The following is a 23,532-nucleotide window of genomic DNA, read 5'->3' as shown; positions in this document are numbered from 1 at the left end:
CACATTTATTGCAATATTTTTATCACATAATGAGATGTATATGGGTGCTCAGCGGGAACAAGCTGGGAAACTTGCACAAGCTCCTAGTCCAATTATGAACATGTTCTGGAGGCCAGAGGAAAATGTAAGACTGTGAAGAGTTATGTTACATCAGTGAGAAAATATGAAGAACAAGAAGGTACTGTGACCTGATGGGGGACTCAAGTGGCTGAGCTGAGGAGGGTCAGTCTCCAGATCTCAGGGACACATAAGGCAATAGGTGGATATTTGTGAGCCTTCTTTTCCTCTCAGACACATTCCCTGAGCAAATTATTGTCCATTAGCCAAAGCAGGACAGAAAGTTAGTGCTACTAGAGCCACATGTGAGGGACCCAAAATCCCAAATCCCAGTCATCTGGGGCATGGAGCCAATCATTACAAGTATAGGCAGGTGTGAGAGTGTCCCTTTTATCCCCCACTCTCAACATTCTGGTGCTATGTGGCGACAACGAGGAGGAAAGTTTTCAGAAGGGAGCAGAATGTGAAGAAAAGGCAGAAAGAGGTGACTTAAAGGTCAAGCTTCTGATGTGTCTTTACTAGTAACGAAATAAAAAAAAAGTAACATCTTAATGGAAAATTATTTCATAGGCAAAGAAACAGACTATGCTGGTTTCAGTATGTTAGTATAAGCCCTAAAGAACAAATTCTTCCAACTAATTACAGTAAAACTTAGCTCAACATATAAACAAGGCTCTTCTATGTAAACAAAAGCTTGCAGATTTCAGAAGGAAATCAACTTGGAGAAGCAACTCTCAAAGGGAAGATTTTTTTTTTAACTTGAACTCAGCTATTTTTTTTAAAGATTTTATTTATTTATGTTTAGAGAGACAGGAAGGGAAGGGTAAGAAGAAGGAGAGCAGCACCAATGTGTGGTTGCCTCTTGTGTGCCCCACACTGGGAACCTGGCCAGCAACCCAGGCATGTGTCCTGACTTTGAATTATATGGATGACCATTTTGTTCGCAGGCTGGCACTCAATCCACTGAGCCACACCAGCCAGGGCTGGACTCAGCACTTTAAGGTTTGGGTTTTTTTGCTTTTGCTTTTATCTAAAACTAACAAGTTTATTGAGGTTCAATTGAAATAAAACGAGTTCACTTAATGTATACAATTTGATGATTTTGGACGTATGCAAACACCTGTCATACTATCACCTCATCCACCATAACAGAGACATCCAACACCTCCCAGAGTGCACTGTGTCCGTCCTTTCCTCTCTGTTTGTTTGGGGATATGGACATTTAATGCGAAATCTACCCTTTTAAGAAGTTTTGAAGTGCACAGTGTCATGTTGTCAACTATAGACCATGTGGCACAGTAGATCTAGGACCTACCCATCTTGCATAACTGAAACCTGATGCTCATAGAAGTAACTTCCCATTTCCTCTCTTCCCCACAGCTGGCAACCAGTACTGTATCCTCCATTTCTAAAAGTTTTGATTATTTTAGATTTTTCATAAAAGTGGGAATATACAGTATTTGTCTGACTGCATCCGGCTTATTTCATTTAGCACAACATCCTCCAGGCCCATCCATATTATTGCAAATGGCAGGAGTCCCTTTTTTTTTCAAGGCTGAATGATACCCCATTGTGTGTATATAACAAGTTATCCGTTTATCTGTTGGTGGACATTTGGTTTGTTTCCTCATCTCAGCTATTGTGAATAGTGCTGCAGTGAATATGAGTGTGCAGATTCTTCTCAAGAACCTGATTTCAATTCTGAGAGAGATACCCAGGAGTGAGATTGCTGGGCAGATGGTAGTGTTACCAAAACAGCAATGGGATTCTACTGCCACTCAATAGGCAAACTCGTAGGGAGGCAGAGGTTTGGTGAAAAAGGAAAAGGGTGATTTATTCAAAAGCTACATAATTTTGGGTGAGTGGCAGGCTTCTGCCTTAGAGCAGCTTCCACTTAAAACCCCCCAAAGAAAAATAACCCTGCCACCCTTTGCCAGGTCAGACCAGTTCTAGGCTGCATGGGGAGTTCCTTCTCCCATTTAAAAGTAGCATCCTTTGGCTTTAGGCATCTTTTGGAGTCTGTGCAAGCCAGTGTCCTGTTTGCTGCACTCTGCCCTTTCTTCCACATGCTGTCCCCCAGCCTGCACCTTTGCCCTGTCACTCCACTGTTGCCTCCCCAGTGTGTCCCTGAAACTGGCTGAGCAGGCCCCTGTAGCACAGGGCCAGCCGTTAGTGATGCCACTGCTTCTGGTGCTGGAAGGGGCCAGAAAATGTTGCCAGACACGTGATCTCCAGGTCCTGCTGGTCTGGGATCTCTAGGCCCCCAACCCAGCAAGTAAGCCCAAGTCCCCACCCACCCTCCATTTAAATCTTCCGCCCCAACTTGCCAGCCAGTCCAGGCCAGAGTCCATCACCCTGGTCAGCCTGCCCAGCATCTCTGCCCCTCCGCCTGCCGCAACAATAACCTCCATCGTGCACATGCGTTGTGACTTTTCCGTCCACACACACTCTCTACCAGTTTCCTCTAGCTTTGCCACAACCTGCACTAGTATTTTACCCTTGCCTGGGGTATGGAAATATATTAAGCATCTGCTGTAGCTTTGATTCTTCTGCCTCCAGCACTTCCCGACCCATTTCAGGGGTCTGTCCCCTCTGCCCAGAGATCTGGCCAGACCCCCCTGTAACAGTGGTTCTATAGTTAATGTATTGAGAAATATCTGTATGGTTTTCCAGAGCTACGGTTCCACTTTACATTTCCATTAACAGTGTACAAGGGTTTCAATTTCTCCACAACCTTGTCAATATTTCTTATGTTTTTAATAATAACTCTCCAAGCAGTATATACTTTTGATTTGCATTTCCCTGGTAATTAATTATGTTGAGGATCCTTTAATGTACCTGTTGGCCATTTTTATGTCTTCTATGGAGAAATATCTGATGTACACTGAAAACTACAACATCGATGAAAGAAATTACAGGAGACACAAATAAATAGAAATATATCCCATGCTCATAGATTGAAAGAATTAGTATTGTAAAAATGTTCATACTACCAAAAGCAAACTACAGATGCAATACTATTCCTATCAAAACCTAAGTCTGGAAACTATAAATAAAGTGAAAGTTCCATCGAATGCCAGGAGCCCAGCATTGTATTCTCTGAGAAGTGAAATGAGTACTTTGGTCATTAACAGTAGTTTCCAGAACTCCTCAAAATGTTAGTGCCATTGAAAAAATTAAAGAAACAATACAAGGCCGGAGGGAATGTCCTAATTTCTTTCTGATGTAACGAAATGTTTTGAGGTTGATTTTAGTGATAGGTTGATAGGACACATGTCTGTGACTGTGCTAAAAACCATTGAAGTATACTTTTTAAACAGGTGAATTAAATGGTGTACAAATTATATATTAATAACTACTTAAAACTAAAAACAATGTAAGCAAAGAAAAAGAAGTGTAGGTATGGGATGCAAATTATTCATCCTAATGACAGCCTGGCGTGAACATGGCAAACTGCACTCCACGCAATAGCTTAAGAGGTTTGTGAGGTGTCAACATTTCATGGCTTGCAATCAGGAGCTTTACATATAATATTTATTCAATATAATAGATCCAGATCACAGAGAGTAAACTGGAAAGGAGTGCTAAGAAGTCAAGCTAAGAAGGCAAGCAAGTTGATCTTACCAATGGGCCATTGCCGATGAGGGAATATTCCTCAAATTCTCACATTGACAGGAAATTCAGAAGTCAATCTGGCCTGCCCTGAGACCTCAGACACTAGCCTTCTGACATTTTCCTTCGCTAACAAGGGAGAATGGTAAGGAAACAGTAAAACTTATGAACTTCATGACTCAGCTATCTGAAGCAATGACACAGGAGCTGAGCTGAGTTATTGTATCAGCATTTACGACCTGTCAAAGCCCAAATGCCAGCCAATGACCATGGTAACTGGAGTTTGCTGAGATCTCTGCAGGAGCCCCATAGACAGCAACCTTCTTCTCCATCTCAGTTCTATACAAACTGATAAGTAAGGAAAAGTACTGAGGTAGGTAGGAAAAATGTTTATTGTCATTACAGATAAAGCCTACGTAGGAGGGGATAGGGTTTATCTGCAGGCAGTAAGTTTCCTGATACTGAACCCCAGCTTTAGACAGCGGTGCCCAGTGCCCCAGTGTCCATGCAAACGAAGCAGTGCTGGACCAGGCCAAGCCTCTGCACGTGGAGGTCATGCCAGCAGAGAGGGAACTCAAACTGCCTACAGGCAGAGTGTTCCAGGCAGTGAAGACAAGCTGCACAGAGTCTGCCCTGCTCATTCTTCTCAATTTACCATTTACTTACGGGATATGGGTCCCCTGGAGGAAAAGGGCAGGGGTGTTATACTAACAGAGCTCTCATCACATGAAATAAAATATGCGTGGGAAAAAAGCATTCTACCTCACAGAGCGGTTAGCTCTTTAAAAGCAGGCAAGGTAAAGGGGATCGAATTAGGGATGGGGACACAATGTACTGGATCTTCTTATTTCCCAGGCTTTGTAGTCAGTATATTAAATATGATCATTTATGTCATTGAAACATGAAAGTTTCAATGAATAATAGCTTTGCAACTGGTTTCAACACTTGCATCATTGCCAATTCTGAAGCGCAATAGCTACATCATAGCTAGGATGATTATTTTAGAATATATAATATCTTTTCATTACTCTCCTCAAAACCATGTAACAGCTCCCCATTTCACTCATAGTAAAATCTGAACTCCCTAACGTGATACAAAAGTCTCAAATAATGAACACCTGGCACCTTGCTCTCTTTGTCCCCCACACTCTCCACTGCATTCATTTCATTCCAGAAACAATGGTCTCATTTCTGTTCCTTGAACATCCATGTTTGCTCTCACACAAGGTCTTTGCACTTGCCCCTTCCTGTATCCAGAATCTTAGTTTCCCAATCAACAGCATGGGTCCCTTATTCTTCTACCCTCTGTCCAAACGTCAACTTGCAACAGTAGCCTTTTATGACATTATTGAAAAATAGCACTCATTCCCTCTTCAGTTTCATACTGCATTTCCAGCTTTATTTATCTTAATAACAATTATTGTGATCTTAATTTATTAAATAATTTTAAGAATATAAGTTTAATGAGGACAGGTGCTTTGACCTTTTTTTTCACCACTTCATTTCTGTGTCCAAATACTACAAATAGTAGACATCCAAAGAATATTTCTTGACTAATTGAATGCTGAATATGAAGCTCTTAAATTCTGTCAAATTAGGCCATAGCATAAACTTGAACTTTATAATGATTTACTCGTCTTCCTAATATGGGTGCTTTATGGAGTGTACTTATGTGAAATGGATATCAACTTCTTTGTATCTCTATTTGACTTGCAATATTCACGGACAGCATTTTAAGCTACATGTATCTTTCAGGTAGAGTGGCTCCAAAAATAGAGTCAAAATTTAGCTCAGCCATACAAATGCAGATGTTTTGGGGGTTTTTTTGTTTGCTTTTTGGGGGGGGAGGTTTGCCAAAATAACAGTAGGGAAGTATGAAGAAGAGTTGAAAGTATTAGTCTTTAAAAAATACTTTTTCGTGGAAATATGAGGTCAGATAAATAGACGTTTATCTTAACATTCCCCACTTTCCTTTTCCTCATGGCCACCATCCATCTTAACATGCATTTGGACCTCACCAATAAGCCTCTGCTTTCCAGATGTGCATCTTGCCCTCGCTGAGAACAGGAGTTTATCAGGACCATCCAGATGCTGCCCCCACCATCATAAGGCAACTCCAAAAATAGCATCCTCTGCACTAAGCATCCTTCTGAGTGGCTGATAGGCAGTTTAACTTGGGCCTCAGAATCTCCTGATGTGCCTTTGGGTAGGAGCTTTTCCACTCCAAGTTCTTGTAATACCCTGGAATAGTAAGTTACTAAATATTCTGTTTCCCATGCTACATTGTCAAAATAACCACTTAAAGGTTATACAATGAGGCAAAATCATATCAAGGATCTATTCCAACAATAGTATGACAGCAATATATTAATTGCTCAAGTTGAATCCTTTCAAATTACTAAATAAGCGATAAAACATCAAAGTCAAAACTTTCTATTTACTTGACAGTTGCTTATAATTACATACTTCCAATGGCTACTAACCAAGAGGTCCTTCAAAAAACCAAATAGATGGGACCTATAGCTGCAGTGGGAAAACTGCACTTGTGGCGCTGCCTATGAATGAATGTGCATGTTTCATTAGTAGAAAAATTACTGTTGGCAGCACATGTGTTTTATGCACCCAAGCCAGCTTTGATCAGAAATAAGATGATGTCTTGTTCCATAATTCTTTTTCAATGAGTTTTCAACATAAACAATGCCACTATGCTCACGTATATGTACGTGTTACACTTTTCATGTGTAATTGTGATAGGAATCATAAGCACTTTGGGAACTGAGTCATTGAGTCATTCATTGTAACTTCTAGCTTTGTGAATTTACTTTGTCCCCAGGAGTCGTTTTCTGTTGCTTTTGTTTGTTTGATGCCAATATGAAAATTAAGTAGGCTGAATAGGCATTCCCTTATGGATTATCACAATGTCAGAGAATCAGAGGTCAGCAAGTAACCGTCTTCTCTAATTTTGCCTTTTTATTTTTATTTTTTTAAAGATTTTATTTACTTCTTTTTGGAGAGAGAGGAAGGGAGGGAAAGAAACATCAATGTACAAGAGATACATTCATGGATCAGTTGCCTCTCACACACCCCCAGCTGGGGACCTGGCCCACAACCCAGGCATGTGCCCTGACTGGGAATCGAACCGGCAAACTTTCAGTTGAAAGGCCAGCACTCGATCCACTCAACCACACCAGCCAATTTTGCCTTTTTAGATCCTAAAAATATTTAAAACTCAATCAAGAGTCAGGTCCAACTGTAAGAAAAATTCAAAAACTTATCATATTTATCACATTTAAAATCATTTATATGCAGCAAATAAAATTTCTAAGGCTAAGCCCTCAATGAAAATTATACTACATGCTTGTAAAATCTACTTCTCTCATCTGAAAAAAAAAGACTAGACAGAGAAATAATTCATCAATCTCAGATAACAAGAATATTTCTATATGTGTGGCTTCGATAAGGATGAGACGTTAACCTCACTCAGAAGTAGATTAATTCATCCAAAGAGCATTCAGTAATTTCCATGAAAAATTTACTCAGACAGCTTTCAAAATTCATGACACAAGTTTGCCTTTCTTTAGAGATAAATCTACCAGATGAATATGTCTCAAGATTTTAGGCAAATATAACTTATTTTTATTAGTCAGAGATGGCATAAAGTCATGGCATCCACTTACTTATGTGCAGAATAATGAGTTTTAATCATTGAATAAGTAATCAATACTGCATATTCAATTCACTTCTGTCTTTCTGATGAAAATTAAGTAATGCTATTCAAATTATTTAGTCTTTTCCCTCTCACAAAGTCATGTTCTGCAATATAATAAAAACGCTGTCCACAAGTGTGAGTTTTACTGCTGCCTATTAGATACTCATTGTGAATCATATGGTGAAATATTTAGATTGCCCGTAACTCAGAGATAATGTTTTTCATTTATTTTGCAATTGACAAGTTGTATCTTGACTTTTTTCAGGGGTGGGGGGCAGTTAATGACCAGCGTGTTAGTACTACAAACATCTCACTGTTATGTCCATTTGAATAATTTAGAAAATTAATCTATTAATAACAATGTATGTCTCTTAGCCAAGTAATCAATACTAGTTGATGTACTGTTAAAATTGACATTAATCACAGTCACTTTTTCAGAGATAGTACCTTTCAATTCCATCTTGCAGTGAAAGGTTTAATGTAATGCCTATTTAGTAAGCATGCTAATACCTGCTTCTTTATTTATGGAATGCTTTTTACTTGTCTTCAAAATCAATTGGGGAAACAACGTCATTAAAAAATTCCCCAAACCACATCAGTTAACATTCTAAGGTGTTTGAAAAATCAGATGGTCTTGCAGACTAATTATATAGAGAAGATAAAGCACACTGCGTATCTGCCAGTAATCACATGGCAGTTGCTCACAGTGCATGCTATTTATGTGCGTTTTCTGGTGCAATTTCAAATAACTTTCTTGCTCACTTTCCTTTCCTGCATCAAGATTTACTGTAGTAGGTGTAGCATATACCCTGTTGTGGAAGTTGGAAACAGCGAAAGATATACTCAGAATACTGGAATAGGTCTTTTCCTGACATTGTCAGAAAAGCCTATTTTGTGCTTTTCATTCACTTCCAAGAAAGACTTTTTTTTTCTCATGAAGTATAGAACTAATGGTGCAGGGAAGCTTAAGTCTTCACTTAAAGGCCCGCCGATGCATTGAATCAAGATCATTAAAGTGACTGGTTTGTATAAAGTAGTCTGTATTCACAGCATTTGGCAGGATCCCCGCTTCAGACATGACACCAAAAAATATCAGTTAAATAAAACTTAGTTTAAAAAAATAGCTGAAACAGAAGAAGAAAAATAGCACACACATATTTCTGAGAGAAATGTTTGCAATTTGTGAGGATAAGTCCTTCAAATGTTTAAGGATTAATATGATATAGGTTAGAAGATGCCTTGATATATACAGAAGTTGTAATCAAGAGTAACTAAAGGAAGAGAGAGACAGATTTTAGACCAATAGTAACAAGAATTCCCATTTTCTATTGCCAGAAACCAGATTAGCTCTCTTAAGTAGCACGGTGGTAGCCATCGGTTATAAATCTCACACGCATGGTTCCTGAATTGGTAAAGGTTAGAAGAGATTATTGATCAGATTCAACTTATTTTCTAGGCTATGATTTTGTATTATCCACATGACAAAACCAGTATACCCTAATTTATAAAGTAAGATGTCATCAAAGGACCTACTGTATTAGTGTGAGGCACAGATATAAAAGGTAAGAACTCAGAGTCTAAAACCTCACTTTCTGGATTCTAAAATGAACTCCCCCATTTTTTAGTAAGTCTCATATTGGACCAGCAATTTAATATTTCTAGGTCTCAATCCCCAACCCCCAAAATGAATGGGACCTATTTTTGTGAGAACAAAATGAGGCAATGTTCAGAAAATATTTAACACACACTAAGTAGAAAATCAGTGTTAATTATTAGTATTAAATCCTGAATAATATTTTTTTGCCACATGGTATCTTCATATATCAGCTCTGGAGTCACAATTTTCAACTGAGTTCTCAATATTAAATGTTCCACTAATTTTATTTTTATTTTAAAAACTGCAACTTAATTTTTTAAATTTTATTTTTCAATTACCATTTACATGTAATGTTATTTTGTATTAGTTTCTGGTATACAGCGTTGTGGTTAGACAATCATAAACTTTACAAATTTATAATGTCTCTGCCCCCTTCATTGAAAATGTTCTTCAAAGACTGATATCTAGTCTCTGTCACTATTTGCTCACCATTTTTCCCTTAATATCAGAATTTAAAGTTTAAATTTCCTTTCAGCATTACTTTATCCTCAAATTGTGACATATTGAATTTTCACTTTTATTTAGCCACACCTATATTCTACTTTTCTTTAAGATTTTTTTTTAACCTGTGGAGCATGCTGTGAACTTCCCAAAATTTGGGTGATTTTTAAATTTCCTGTTTTATTGACTTCTATTTTCATTCCATTCCACTATGACAAAAAAAAAAAAAAAAACCCACATACTCTGCACCATTTAATCTTGTGTAAATTTTTCAAATTATATGGTCTAAATTAGTAAAAATGTCAAGAACCATCAAAAAAGAACATATATATTATAGTCATTATTAATGCTATAGTAACTCTCAATATATTCAGGATAGCTGATACGCCATCCTGCCAGCACTGAAGCTCTCTGAAGCCCTTCTGTTAGCAATAAAGAATTTTCCCACAAACTATGAATACTGATAATAAGCAAAAGTACAACAGAGAAGGAGGGTGTATGATCAAGTGTACTGGCTCTCCTGAATGAATCAGAAACACACACACACAAATGTTTATTTCCCTCCAATGAAAGTGCAGGCGTTCTGAAACAATGTGGATTCCTTGTCGGGAGGTTTGCATGCGAAAGTGGATGCTGAACTCTAAATCATGCAGAATTTCAATGTATTAACTAGTTTGATAGTGTTTTGTTTTTGTATTTGTTTTTGCTTCTCCATTATTCACATTATAGTAGTTTAAAAGAAAACCTTACTCACACTGAAATTCAAGCCTCTCCAAGTCTGTGGACAACTGCTCTTCTGAATATTAATATAACACAGGTTCTGGCACATAGTAATATTTACATACATGTTTAGTGCATGGATAGTTGAACGCATCAATATATGGTAAGAAAACGTGTTTGTGTGCCAATAAATAGGATCTAGAACTAGATTATATGTACTTTGATTGCCCTTTCTATTCCCAGAGTGTTTGAATAAATGCATCAGAATCAATTCTTCCTAGGAGAACCTCAATGGTAATAAGTTTATGGTTACCTCAGATCCTTCTGCTTAGAGGTTGCATAGGTGTCAGCAGCCATTCCTGACCCAAAAAGGAGCAATCCTCAAAATATCAAGCATGTTGGTAATCTCTCTTTCTTCGTGACCAAAGAACCTCATATATGACAGGGAGACTGGGGGTAGCATTTGGAGAATTCCCCAGCGAAGCATTAACTTCCAGTTAAAGCAATGCCTAGGCATTTTAGTAAGCCAGAGCTCGTCGGTAATTAGTTCACACTGAGTGATGTATAAGTTTTCCTTGAGGTATATGCCATGTAGAACTGATGCATGCTAACTTTATATTCTTAGCTTAAATTCCAAAACTATAACTATATTGAGTATTTTATATCACTGCAGGTTCCGCACCCTGCCACAGACATGTGTACGGTTCTGCAGCATACCGACATAGTTCCCTAATTGGGAAAAATGCGGCACACAAATAAGTATAATGCATGAAATTCACTCTCCTGGGTCTTATGCCAAGTACCCCAATCAACGGGAGAATCTGCAAGATTTCCCTTACATAATCCCAATTTTCATTTATTAATACATTGCTCCCCTGTGGTGTTCTTAAGTTCTGAGCTGATTTTGAGACTTCAGTCAAGTTTATGAACTTTCCCCTAATTCAGGACATTCAGACTGACCCACCTTTTATTTTCAGAATGGGATCTTTATTTTTCCTCTTCTTAGTTCTTGTCTGTGAATATTACAAAATATAAATGTGTTTATTTAATACCCTAATTAATCCAATCAGATAGATTATTATCCTTTAGTTACATGTCAGTCAGCTGGGTCTTGCCTCTGAAATAAACATCTCAGTTTTTAAGTATATTTTGGACTATGGTGGAATGTACTGAATTTACAAATTCTAACCAAACTACCTTTGCTATGTATAAAAATCAACTTAAGGTAATGTGCAAGATTTTTGCCCCTTTCTCGTGCCAAAAAAAATATCTTAGCAGAGGGATCCATGTTAATCACAATGTCTTACGAATGATTTTGGGCTTCCCAATAGATATTCTTTCTGTAAAATTTTATTCAGTTCTCCAAAAAGGTGTTCACAATATGTCTTAACATTAATATTTATGCTGCCAGAGAACATGATGATTCTTTAGATGACTCATCTTATTTTGACAGTTTCTTCAAATTTATCTTTTATGCACCCATTGGCCATCATCAAAATTTTATGAAATCTGAATGTCAGAGTTGACTGTGGATTTATTTAGAGTAAGAATAAAGAAAAAAAATATTGAGCAAAGAATATATTAGCCCATGCTATGTCTGAAGGAGAAGTTATGAATTTAAAAAATTCGTTCGGCCAAATACATCTCTGAGCTCAACTGATTCCTATTGAAAGACAGGTTTGCAAGTTTCAGGGTATTTTGAATCAAATTGTAGTGTCTACTTCACTAAGATGGAGGTAGTATCCTTATTTTGTTATATATGTCAGTTACTCTGCCCTACTCTCATCTTCTGTCAGAAAATCTGAATGCCTACAGTCAAAGGCAGAACCTCCACATTAAGTAGACCTCCTTTCAGAAACAACAGTTTTAATTCAACTCCAGGCTGATGTCAGTTAGTTTCAGCAGCTGAATCTGAAAAAAAAATTTTTTGAAGACAGGATAGCAGTGGAGACTTTGAAAAAAATTTCTTACCAAAAAAAAAAAAAAAGATAAGAAGGGTTACATTAGAAGCCCACTGGCATGCTTCCTGAAATAGATACCATCTTTTTCATGGACTAAATGTTGTCCTTATCACTCTCTATTATTAACTAAGAGCTCCACTGATTATTGCTAGAGAAGGATTTATGAGAGAATGTGCTCCCATGAAGAGAGAAGCAGGCTTTAATAAAACAAAGTCAAGGGCTTATCTGAGCTTCTTTTGTGTAAAAATAAGATTTGCTTAAAAATAAAAGATTTGTTTTCAAAAGTCCCAGTTTGTTGCCTGCAAATGCAAATCTCAAAAACAGTTTTGCCTAAATTCAGATATTTGCATGCTACTGTTAAGATTTATTGTCATATGAGTATGATTCATACTATTATATTATAATCTTTGTTTTTTTAATCAACTCATATTTTTGTTTACATAAATTATTTTCCAAAGGAAATTTCTATCATTGCTGTGAAGTTAAATGCAAAGTCATTCCCAGCTAAGAAAAGATGTAGAAATTTAGGCTGCTGTTTCCTTTGGTAACACATGCCCTCAAAAATTTGTAGATTGGTAGTCTAGTCCACCACTCAGTTCCATGTGACTATAACCTCATTTAAAAGGAACTTTTATGTACACTAATTCTTCTAAGAACCAGCTCTTAGCTTAATTCTGGTCTGGGAGCTGATAGAAATTAAATCTCTATCCACGGAAGACTGCAAGATTCTGAGGCCTGAACTGAAAATTACCTATTCCACCAAACCATAAATTTAGAGGTCTAAGGCACACGCCATGAAGGTGAAGAGGTACATGCAACATCAGGTTTGAGCAGGTTTGGAAGACACAAGTTCTTCCATGAGGAGGTGGCCTCCACTCAGGACAAACCATCTATATTTTGTTGCCTCTTCTCCCATCTATACTTACGAGTTTACAGACAACCTTCTCTCTAGATCCAGGGACAAAAGAAAAATATTGATTTACTGCTGGTGCATTACTGCCCCAATCAGGGGTTGCCCAGGAAGACAGGAAATCTATTGTGTGGAAAACTGTTTAAGGAGCATAGCTCAGATTTGAGTTTAAATGAAAGGAGGTATGAGCCAAGGTAGGAGTCTAAATAATGTATAATGGCTTATCCAAGGTTTATCACAATTACGAGAGACTTTGAAAAAAATAAAATTGAGAGATTACAACCTAGAAACTCCTGTCTCTCCTCAGGTGGCTGGACTCTCAACAATAGATGCAAAGGCAGGGTCCCTGGTCACCAAATAATGTTTTGTTCATGCAGCTTAAATTTTGCATGAAGTTCCTGTGAATATCCACTTTGTTCTTGTTTTTCTCATGAAAGGCTGACAAACATATGTGAAAACAGGGAAATTCTCGTCCATAGATCTTTGTTTCCTGCTCATGTCTCCATCTCTGAAGTTGGGAGAGCCTTCCTTGGCCCTGCACTCAGCACTCAGCATCTGGCATCCTGGGATCGACCTCCTGGTTCTGCTGTCTCATGATATCACCCAGCCCAGGAGACCAGAGAGAGCTCACCAGACGTTTCAGCTATTAAGCCCGGAAATGACAAAGGTCCCTTCTCACAGTTCAGTATTATTTACTTGGAAAATACAGAGCTATACATAGGTATAGAACTTACTTTGAACTCTTATTGCAAGTATTCACAGTTCAAAGGGTACACAATCCAAAGTCTTACTATCTACACATAACAAATATATTTTTAAAAGTTTATATCTCACAGAGGTAGAGCATGGACTAGTGTATTAAAACAGCATAGTGAAAAACCAAAAATTTGAAATAGGAAAATGACAGAGATATTACAATACCTTCAACCTGTCTTTTGAACAAATCAGGAAAAATAAACAATAGGAAAGCAAGAGTCCCACTGATGGACTTTTAGGTGAGATATTTGAACTGTGTATGTGTCATAGACAGTACCTGTCCTAACTGGGTTCTGGTAAGTTTAACGTGAAGTAGCGTGTTTGAAAGTAGTTATTTTACTGTAGGGATATTAAGAAGTAACTGAATTGAGCAAAAAAGGGAAAAGGACTACGGATATGGTACAGATGATTGAAAATAAAATATTAAAAAAAGAAGTATCAATGAATAGTTCTAGGTCTCACATAGAGTCCATAACTATTTTACCTCAAAATACTAAGTTTGATACGATATCCATTCTGTTTACACTGTCCTCCACTGTCCCTCTACCCCACCCCAAACCCCACACAGACGCTGCCTTTGGCTTCCTTAGGATCTCTTAAGTTAAACTTATAGTTTAAGTCTTGATAGTCAAGATAGATTTATTTACTTTTTAATTGAACAGGAATCATTAATACCAAAGTCTCCGAGCTGAAAAAAGATTTTGTGTTTATTCAGACTCAGTGAGCACACTGAAGCTTGGCCTCTTCAGAACTCAGTCACCCCTCTCCTTCCCCCCAACATTAATCCATCCCTAGCATCTCTCCCTTGTCACATATATAACTGTACAGATTCTTTAAAAGTGGCATCTGTATCTGACTCTTCCATTGATCAAAAATAACAAATTATTTTTCTGGATCATTGGGGAAAAGGGGGTTAAATGTGTACAACAAAAAGCTTTATATTGTGACTAGGAAGGTAGTAAATCTCCCTTTGGAAGCTGAAACACTATTCTGTTTTGAAATAAGAGCAAGCCATATATTTACCTATTTTTTTAACCAGGGTAGAAAAATAATTCTTATCAACAAGGAAGCTCGTCATTTTTACACTGGTATTGTTATCTCCAAATGAGGACAGAGATTTGAAGTGCATTGTTCACAGTGAAACTGAGGGTCCTTGTAACTGTGATTGAATTTAGTTTAAATCTTAACTCTAGAAACAGTGTATCTCTCTCTGTCTATACTCCTCGGAGACCTAGTCCCCCACCCCCCTCACACACACATAATCAGCAACCCCTAAAACAACTGAGGACATGAGTCCAGACCCCAGACCTGAGTCACATGGTCCCAAACTCTGGCAGGCTAAAGATCGCATCTTGACTTAAGTTATGTTTCAGCTCCTGAGCCCCCAGGTGGAATGACACCCTGGCAACGTTCCCAGGAGGGCAGACAGAGGGACACAGAACAGGCTTCAAAGCTGTCCTCAAGACCTGAAGAAATGATTCATCACTCTTACCTCACTTTTGACCCATCAGCTCCCAACATGACCCTGAACTCCAATCCACAGTGTCTTGTGATATTTCCCTACTTAATTTGTAACCTTCATACCACCAGGGAGTTCAGGTTTTTGAGCATTAGCTGCCTGTTCTCCTGGGTGGTATCATTCATAATAAAATAGCCAATATTTCTCCACTGCCATTTTCAATGTCCCGTGTCTGGCCCTGCTAGAGCCAGGTAGATGAACGTTTTCTGTTACATAACAAAAGATGAAGAAAACCCTTGTTGCCTTCAGAAAAAAAAAAAGCAAGAGCAGAAGTTTATTTAACCAGTGAATTCAAGCAACTGAAATTGGGAGAAATAATTATTGATAAAATATCATCAAACTAGTCATCAAAATCCTGGCTACAAGGCTTGTTACCATAAATTTGTTAGTCATGAATTTAATTAATATTGCTGAAATTAGAAGTACATCAACTTTCACCTGGAAATCATTTTGTTATATAGCAAATTGTATGTAATGGAAGAAATTATGACCTCTGCCATAGAATGGAATTCTGAATTACACTGAGTTTGTGATCAGAAAACTCAGTGTAATTCAGAATTCCATTACACATACAACTTTCTGGGTACCAAGTCAGACTGTATATTTAAAGAAAATAATACTATCTACCCATTTTAAAGTCAAGAAATTTTTCAAAGCCTGCTTTGGAAGATATTTGGAATTTTTTTCTGTGTTATTCCCACTTTCTGTTTTTCTTTTCATCTTAGCACATCCTAATAAAAATTAAAAGCATGCCTATTGCCTATTCATTTTTTGAATCAACTTTTCTTTCTTAGGTTTCACTTAAGAGCATTAAATATCCATACTTATCCTTAGAACAAAAGAAAATAATACTGAAACCAATTCCTTAAACAGTACATTAAATTCTGCTAAGGTGCCTGTTATCTAATTAGGTTATTTTTTAAAATTATTTTGAAAATGTATTTCAAGATTCTGAATAATTTAACCTCTAAGAGTAATGAAGACCAGTGAAACACTGAACAAATGATGATGTTGCTTAGCAAAGATGCTAGCTCTTCAGGAAACGTAAGCCATTCATCAGCAAACTGATCCGAAGGACAGAAGTTAATTAAACCTTTACTTTAGAAAAATAGGAAAAAAAAAAAAGATTTACAGTGTTAATTTACTCAGCCAGGTTATCTCTTTTGGGATTGGTATTAAATCCTTAGTCAGCTACTCAAAAACTCAGAAATACAGTATTGGCGACACCATTTACTCATTTATTCAAGTGGAGCCGAAATAAAACATCCTCTTCCTGTAGGATTCTAATGTGTACCTTGTATTCAAAGAATCTTACCAAGAGTAAAACCATGTCCCCTCCATTTCCTTTCCTATTTTCAAGGCAAAATTTGATGATGAAGAAAAAATAGAAGAAACTAGTTTCTGCTATCCATATTAACTGGAATAATTTCACAAAGTAGAGCTAAAGATGAATATCTTTCATTAAAAAATAAGTAGGCATTGATAGTGCTTGTTTACAGACTGGAATAAGAAGACTGGGACAGAACCCACAAATTGACTGACAGCCATGACTTTGGGCTCTACCTTATCTTCATATAAAACCAGTAAAAGCTGATGGAATGATAGAATTAAGACCATTGAGCCCAGCTGCCAATCTTGACAAGTATGAGGTACTTCCTAGTTCCATTACAACAGCCATGACCCCTGTGGATCTTCAGTCAGCTTCCAAAACTACAATTAATGAGCAGTCTACACACAGCTCTAATATTTAGCAAGTTCTTCCTAAAGTTTTTAACACTGTGTTTCTTAATACATATGTACACGTATATTTCTTATATTTACCAATTCTTAATCTAAATTCTACCCTGAAATACAGAATAAAACTAACCAGTGACAACAATAATTTTGTGTTGTAGTATGAAACTGAGAGCAGCAATTACAGAAGCACAAGAATCAAAGTATTTGTAAGAAATCCTTTCTTTTTAGTTACCTGTAATCTGGGTTCCACATTTATGAGATTAAATGCTGTGCCTTTCCTTGCTAATCTAGCTGATTTTGGAATTTTGGTAACATTCTCTAATGTAAAGTAAATATAGAGCAATACTTCTATAAAGAAACAGTAAAACAATTTATAAACTATTCAGGATTTCATGAAATTAGCGCAAGTTCTGTCGGATAACTGCAAAGCCAATTGCAATGGCGTGGTGAAAAGGCGCCGGTGGCAGTTACAAGCATGCTGATATGATCGACATTTCAAAGGACAGTGACGGAATATTAAGTTAGTGAAGCTAAAGGAGAAATGTATTAAGGTCGTGGAAAGTTTGCAAAAATAAAAATATATAATCAAGCATAAAGAAATTTCAAACATAAAGAAATTTAAATTATGCTGTGATATAATTTGATAGGAAAAAACTGTGCAAAATATTCAACACAATTCACTTTTAAAGATTATATTATGCTAAATGGGAAAGATAAATATCATATAATTTCACTAACTTATGGGATCTAATGAACAAAATAAACCAACAGAAAAAAATAGATATAAAGTCATAGGCACAGGGAGCAGACTGAAGCTGTCACAGGGGAGGGGGTTGGGGGTTGGGGGAAAAATGTGAAGAGTTAGCAAAAATTTAAAAAATAATAGTAATAGTAATAATAATAATAACAGACACAGATAAGAGTACGGTGACTGCCAGAGGGCAAGAGGGTGGGGGGAGTTGGAAGAGAGTAACAGAGTGATAAGAGGTGGTGGAAAGAGACTAGACTTTGAGTGGTGGGTGCACAATGAAGTATGCAGGTGATATATTCTAGAATTGTATAGCTGACACCTGTATGGTTTTATATTAGCCAGTGTCACCCCAATAAATTCAATAAAAATTATTTACTTCATGTTATAGCTAACATTTTGTTTAATTTTTTTTAAGTTTCTATTTTCTAGATAAATTCTGGAACAAACTTTTTGAAATTAAGCAATATAAGACTACTCAGAAATAGCCCTGGCGGGTATGCCTCAGTGGATTGAGTGCCAGCCTGTGAGCCAAAGTGTCCCCAGTTTGATTCCTGATCCGGGCACATGCCTGGGTTGCAGGCCAGGTCCCCTGTTGGGGGTACACAAGAGGCAACCACACCTTGATGTTTCCCTTCCTCTCTTTCTCCCTCCTTTCCCCTGTCTCTAAAAATAAATAGTGTAAGTTACCCCATGCACAGTAAAGTTCTAAGACCAGTAACAAAAACCCATCTTTGTCTATAAAAAATACACGTCAAAATTTAATGTCTCGACATACAAAATAAAATTATTTAGATATGAATACTGTTGAATTTATTATCCTGTTTCTGTAAATGTCTTTTAAGACAAGCCAATTGATTTTGGATATTTTTAAAACTCCACAAGCTATAAACTCTTCTGCTATTATTATTTTTAATATTAATATATTGTTACATTCTTGAACATAACAAATTTTTAAACACAAATATCCAGGGAAAACCCTCACTATTTTAGGGCCAAGTTTCATGCAGTAGGACACTCCATGAAGACTGTTGGTTCCTGTGCCAGTTTGAACTCAAGGCACTCGACAGTAGTATATGCTTGGGTATTCTACTTACTCTTAGACTCCCTAGACTTCAATATTCGCTTCTTTGCATCCTTATCTCATGCAGATCATTATATCTGATTCAGAACTGATAACTCCTTCCTTTGTGCCATCCCCTGAAGAGTTTATATGCCTATTATTGTACTTACAACACTGACATACATGTATCTCCTAATTAGACTTCTGTATATTTGAAGGTTCATTTATCATGTCCACAGTCCATGGCACAGTATTTGGACAACAGTAGAAGGTCATTTAGTGATAAGTGATTTGACTAAAATACGAATGACTAAATGAATACTAAGCAATTATATAACTGAATTAAAATATCAGAACCATCATGAAACATAAGTCACTAAATTCCTTGTACATCTCTTTTTTTCACTATTCCTGTGTCAATGAACAGTCTCAAGAATATTAGCAAATGTGTATACAGGTATACAGTGACTCTGCAACAAACTGTCCTCAGAGATGTGATCTGACATAAACTCTGTTGGTAATGTACATGAATTGTTGGTCTTTTTTATTAGTTAGTCTGCCTCACCAAACTCAAGTTAAATGTATCCTATCAATAATAGTGGTATTTTATATTGATTCTGAAGTATTTTGAAATGTACAATTAATTAAAGCCAGTAGTTCACTTTCGTGTGAGACATCACAACAGATCAAATATATCAAGGGGAATGCCTGGCTTCACAGGGGACCTGATGGCAATCCCTGCCATGCGGTGTTTCCCAACTTTTCACAATTCCCCATGAAGACAAATAAGAAAGCTCCAAGTTTAAGCATTTAAAACTAAGATACACCTATAACAAATTGGAAGACTCCACTAATAAGATGAACAAAGCCAATCTGAAAAAGAAAAGTGTACCATCTATACTTAGCCTATTTTTAAAAAGTAGCTGTTTACTTAAAAGTGGGTAGGTAGAAAGACGCTTAGTGCTGCCTGAGGGTACCGTTAGTCTAGAGAGTTCAGTCAATAACACAGCCGGAAAGTGGTTATAATCATAGGTCAAGTTAAGTGGTTTAGGTAAGGAAGGACACAGGCAGGACCAGAACTAGTAGCCCTGAATGTTACTAGTAACAGTTTGAGCAGGACACAACATATTTCAAGAGTCAGAAACAAGCATGACCTTAGGAGTAGGTGCTACCTTGGTGCAAAAATACTGCACTCATTGAATATCCACCAGCCAATGGGGGTAAGAGAACAAGAAGTATAGCAAGAATCCCCAAAGCAGCTTTTCAAGACACTTGACCTCTACTCCAGTTCTCTAATTTTAGGATACAATGATTTCCAAATTTTTATCGTGAATAAGAATCACTGAGTAGAACCTATGCGAAATACAGAGCTCCAGAATCCATATTCAGAACTTTTTCTTTCAGTAAGTTTGGCATAGGTTTTAAAACTTGAATCATATAAGTTAAAATATTTATTGAGCATTTACTATGTTCCAGGCATAGATCTAAGGGTTCTCTGCCCTCATGGATCCCACACTCTAGTGGGAAGTAAGAAGGAACTGGAAAAAATAAATACAACAAACTATATATTGTTACAAGTTAATAAAGGTTTTTAAAAAAGTAACAGTATAAAAGGAGGGCTGAAAAAGAAAAATACTGTGGTTATGGTAGATGTTTTGAGAAGTAGCATTTGGGCAATTTGGACAACATTTTCTAGTTATGCAAAAAACAAGCAGTCATGGAAGACACTCTTTGTGGGCATTATATTTTTTTACCCAAGAAATTCTCATAAGCTTCTTCTCTCTCTTCTCTTCTTTCAACATTTACCCACTTACCTAAAACCTCTGAAGATGTTAAAATTTCAACTAAAGTAGAGCCATGACTAATTTTACAAAGAATAGAGTGAAAACTTCTAACAAAAATGTTTTATGTAGAGATTTACATTCTTGGGTTTCGGGGTGTTCTATTCATTTTCACTCTCTTACTATTACTGAGATCCATATACATGGAAGGATGATGATTGGATAAGCAACAAACATTTTTCAAAGGTTAAGATGGGGTTGTGTATTATATATGTTTCTCTATGGTGTTTGTATACTTCAGTATTTTCTCAATGTGTCTGTTTTATTCTATATTTATTAAAAATATCTACCTACTTTGTTATGTATTCAACTTCACTAATTATATCCAGTGTTGTATGAAAACAGAGCACCTACAAGAGGAAACAGATTGAGTAAATGTTCAGATACATCACTCCACTCTTTTATTCATTCCACGCACACTAGTATGGGAACAATATTAGATTGTGCTGCATTTTTAAAACAATTTTATTGTTATTCTATTACAGTTGTCCCAATTTTCCCCTTCCCCCTCCTCTGCCCATCCCATCCCCACTCCCACAGATTGGGCTATATTTTTAATAAGTTATTCGAGGTCAATTTAGTGAAATTCCAAAAACTAAATGCAATGTTATTGTGGGTTGTCGACTGGATTCACTTTCGTTAAATAACTCAGACATTAAGTGGTCAAACTTTACAGATGAAAAATGGCTTTTCATCTTAAGGATCTCGGTGACAAGCTCTCTCCCTTCCCGCGTTAGTGTAGCAGTGTGTGTGCCAAGTGCATTGTCTTACTCGTAATTACGCGTCCCTATGTTGGGAAACCATCCATTTGTCCAATGCATACACTTGGATGAACTAAATCTGTGATTGCGCCCTTAGAATACAACTCTGAACTGATAATGACATTGTAAATTGACTTTGTAATATGTTATGGCATCAGAAATCCTAAGGTTATATATAACAACAATAAAACACAACTCAATATCAAAAACAATACAAATTGCAAATCTTAGTTATGCAGAATTATACTCCTGCTTTAAATGCTGATACATAAACTCACTGAATTTTTATTTTTAATCCGAAAATATCCCTATATCTTTAGACATTAATTAAAACGCATTACCCTTTGAAAACTGGAAACTTCTGTACATTGATGAAATGAGGTGGTGGTCTGCTGCCAGTTCTAAGTGAACAGGGTCTATGTTTTTAACATCTGCCGTGATGATTGGCATTAATAGGTTCCTCGGCTGGCAGTACTGTCAGGCAAGGAGAAATTATGTGAGATAAGTGCATGAATTTCCATCCCTCCCAGAACTGAGCACATGTTGCCAGGACTTGGGAGTGTGAGCAGGACACGGGACCAAGGCACAGCTGTATCTCACGCTGTGCGGGTCCTATACCTGGAGAGTGCATTTTTTGTTAGCCTTCTCTCTTGAGAGCTTCAAGTTTGTTCTTGAAAGTTGAACGATGGTAAGGCTGCGTTCATAAATTTGAAAACAATGTATCTCCCTAGTGCATTAAAAAATGGTACAAATTAAGCAGTGATAAATATTGATGGATATGCTATTTCATTATATAAAATTTCAGAATTCTTACATTGCATACTATTGAAAAAAAATCACATGCATTTAGCCCAAGTAAAAGCCACCGTGAGAGATAATAACGGTGCCCTAGAAATAAGCAATAAAAGTACTTTCTGCCCTCTTTTCTAAACTGATCTTTTTCTGGATAATAGAAGTACAAGCTCTTACAGTCATAAATGCAGGCGGGTGCTGTCTCAGCTGGGGCCTTGTTCTTTTTCCCTCTACAAAAGCATCTCTCTGGATCCATATCTTGGCATGACTTAAACTGAATCATGAAAGCTTAGAATAATAGAAAATTAGAACTAGGAGTAAAGCTAATAATAACGTATATGATGTTGCATGTATCACGTAGGCCTATATAAAACTATATATAGTTCAAGTTATCACAATCGACCCTAACATTTGACCTGCAAAAGGCAAGAACAGAGCACGTAACATAGATGAGAGAGTGTAAAAGTGTAGTGGTGTCGATGGATCTGAGTTCCAATGAGATCAAAGCAGAAAAGAATAATTTCAAGAGAGAATGGGTATATTGATCCAAAGATGGGAGTCTGAAGATGAAATTATAGTGAGAACACATAATAGCAAGGAGAAACATTCAAGGAAGTGAGGGGAGCTGGAACCATCAGAAACGTCAAGAATACCAAAGTGATCGAATCAATAATGGATGCACAAAGATTTACCTGAGATATTGACAAGTCAAGAGAAAGAAGATCCAATAAGTCATTATTAGAAATAGAAGTGAGAAAACAATAACACTGTAAGGTTATAATCTCTTATTCAATACATGTAATTATTTGATATAATATTTTTATGTTATATTCTGTGAAATATAAGAGAATATAACTATAAAATTGGTTTCTTATTCCTTAAAAACAAACATCTTCTTTTCTGCCTCTGAGCTCCCTCCATGCCATTTTTTCTTGTATGTTTTCTCATCTCTGTAATTTCATATCATTCAATTTCATTATAAAACAGCCCTGCATTCTAGGAGAGTTCTCTGGGTAAACTCTACTGTGTTCTGAACTTTTATTCTCTCCTCAGCAGTTTGACATTTGCACGTAATTTTTTATTGCTTAAACTTGACACCTGTTGACAGTGCTTTCCGTGTTAATTCTATGCATATTCAATTTATCAAAACACATATAAGCAAGAACTGTGAGTATAAAAGTATAGAAAATATAAGTTGTACAGAGGTCATTGTTATAGTGTACTAAGACTGAGAATATATATTCACCA

The sequence above is a fragment of the Desmodus rotundus genome, chromosome 4 (genome assembly GCF_022682495.2).
Source record: "Desmodus rotundus isolate HL8 chromosome 4, HLdesRot8A.1, whole genome shotgun sequence".
In the NCBI taxonomy this organism is placed as follows: Eukaryota; Metazoa; Chordata; class Mammalia; order Chiroptera; family Phyllostomidae; genus Desmodus; species Desmodus rotundus.
This window is presented reverse-complemented; position numbering follows the sequence as displayed.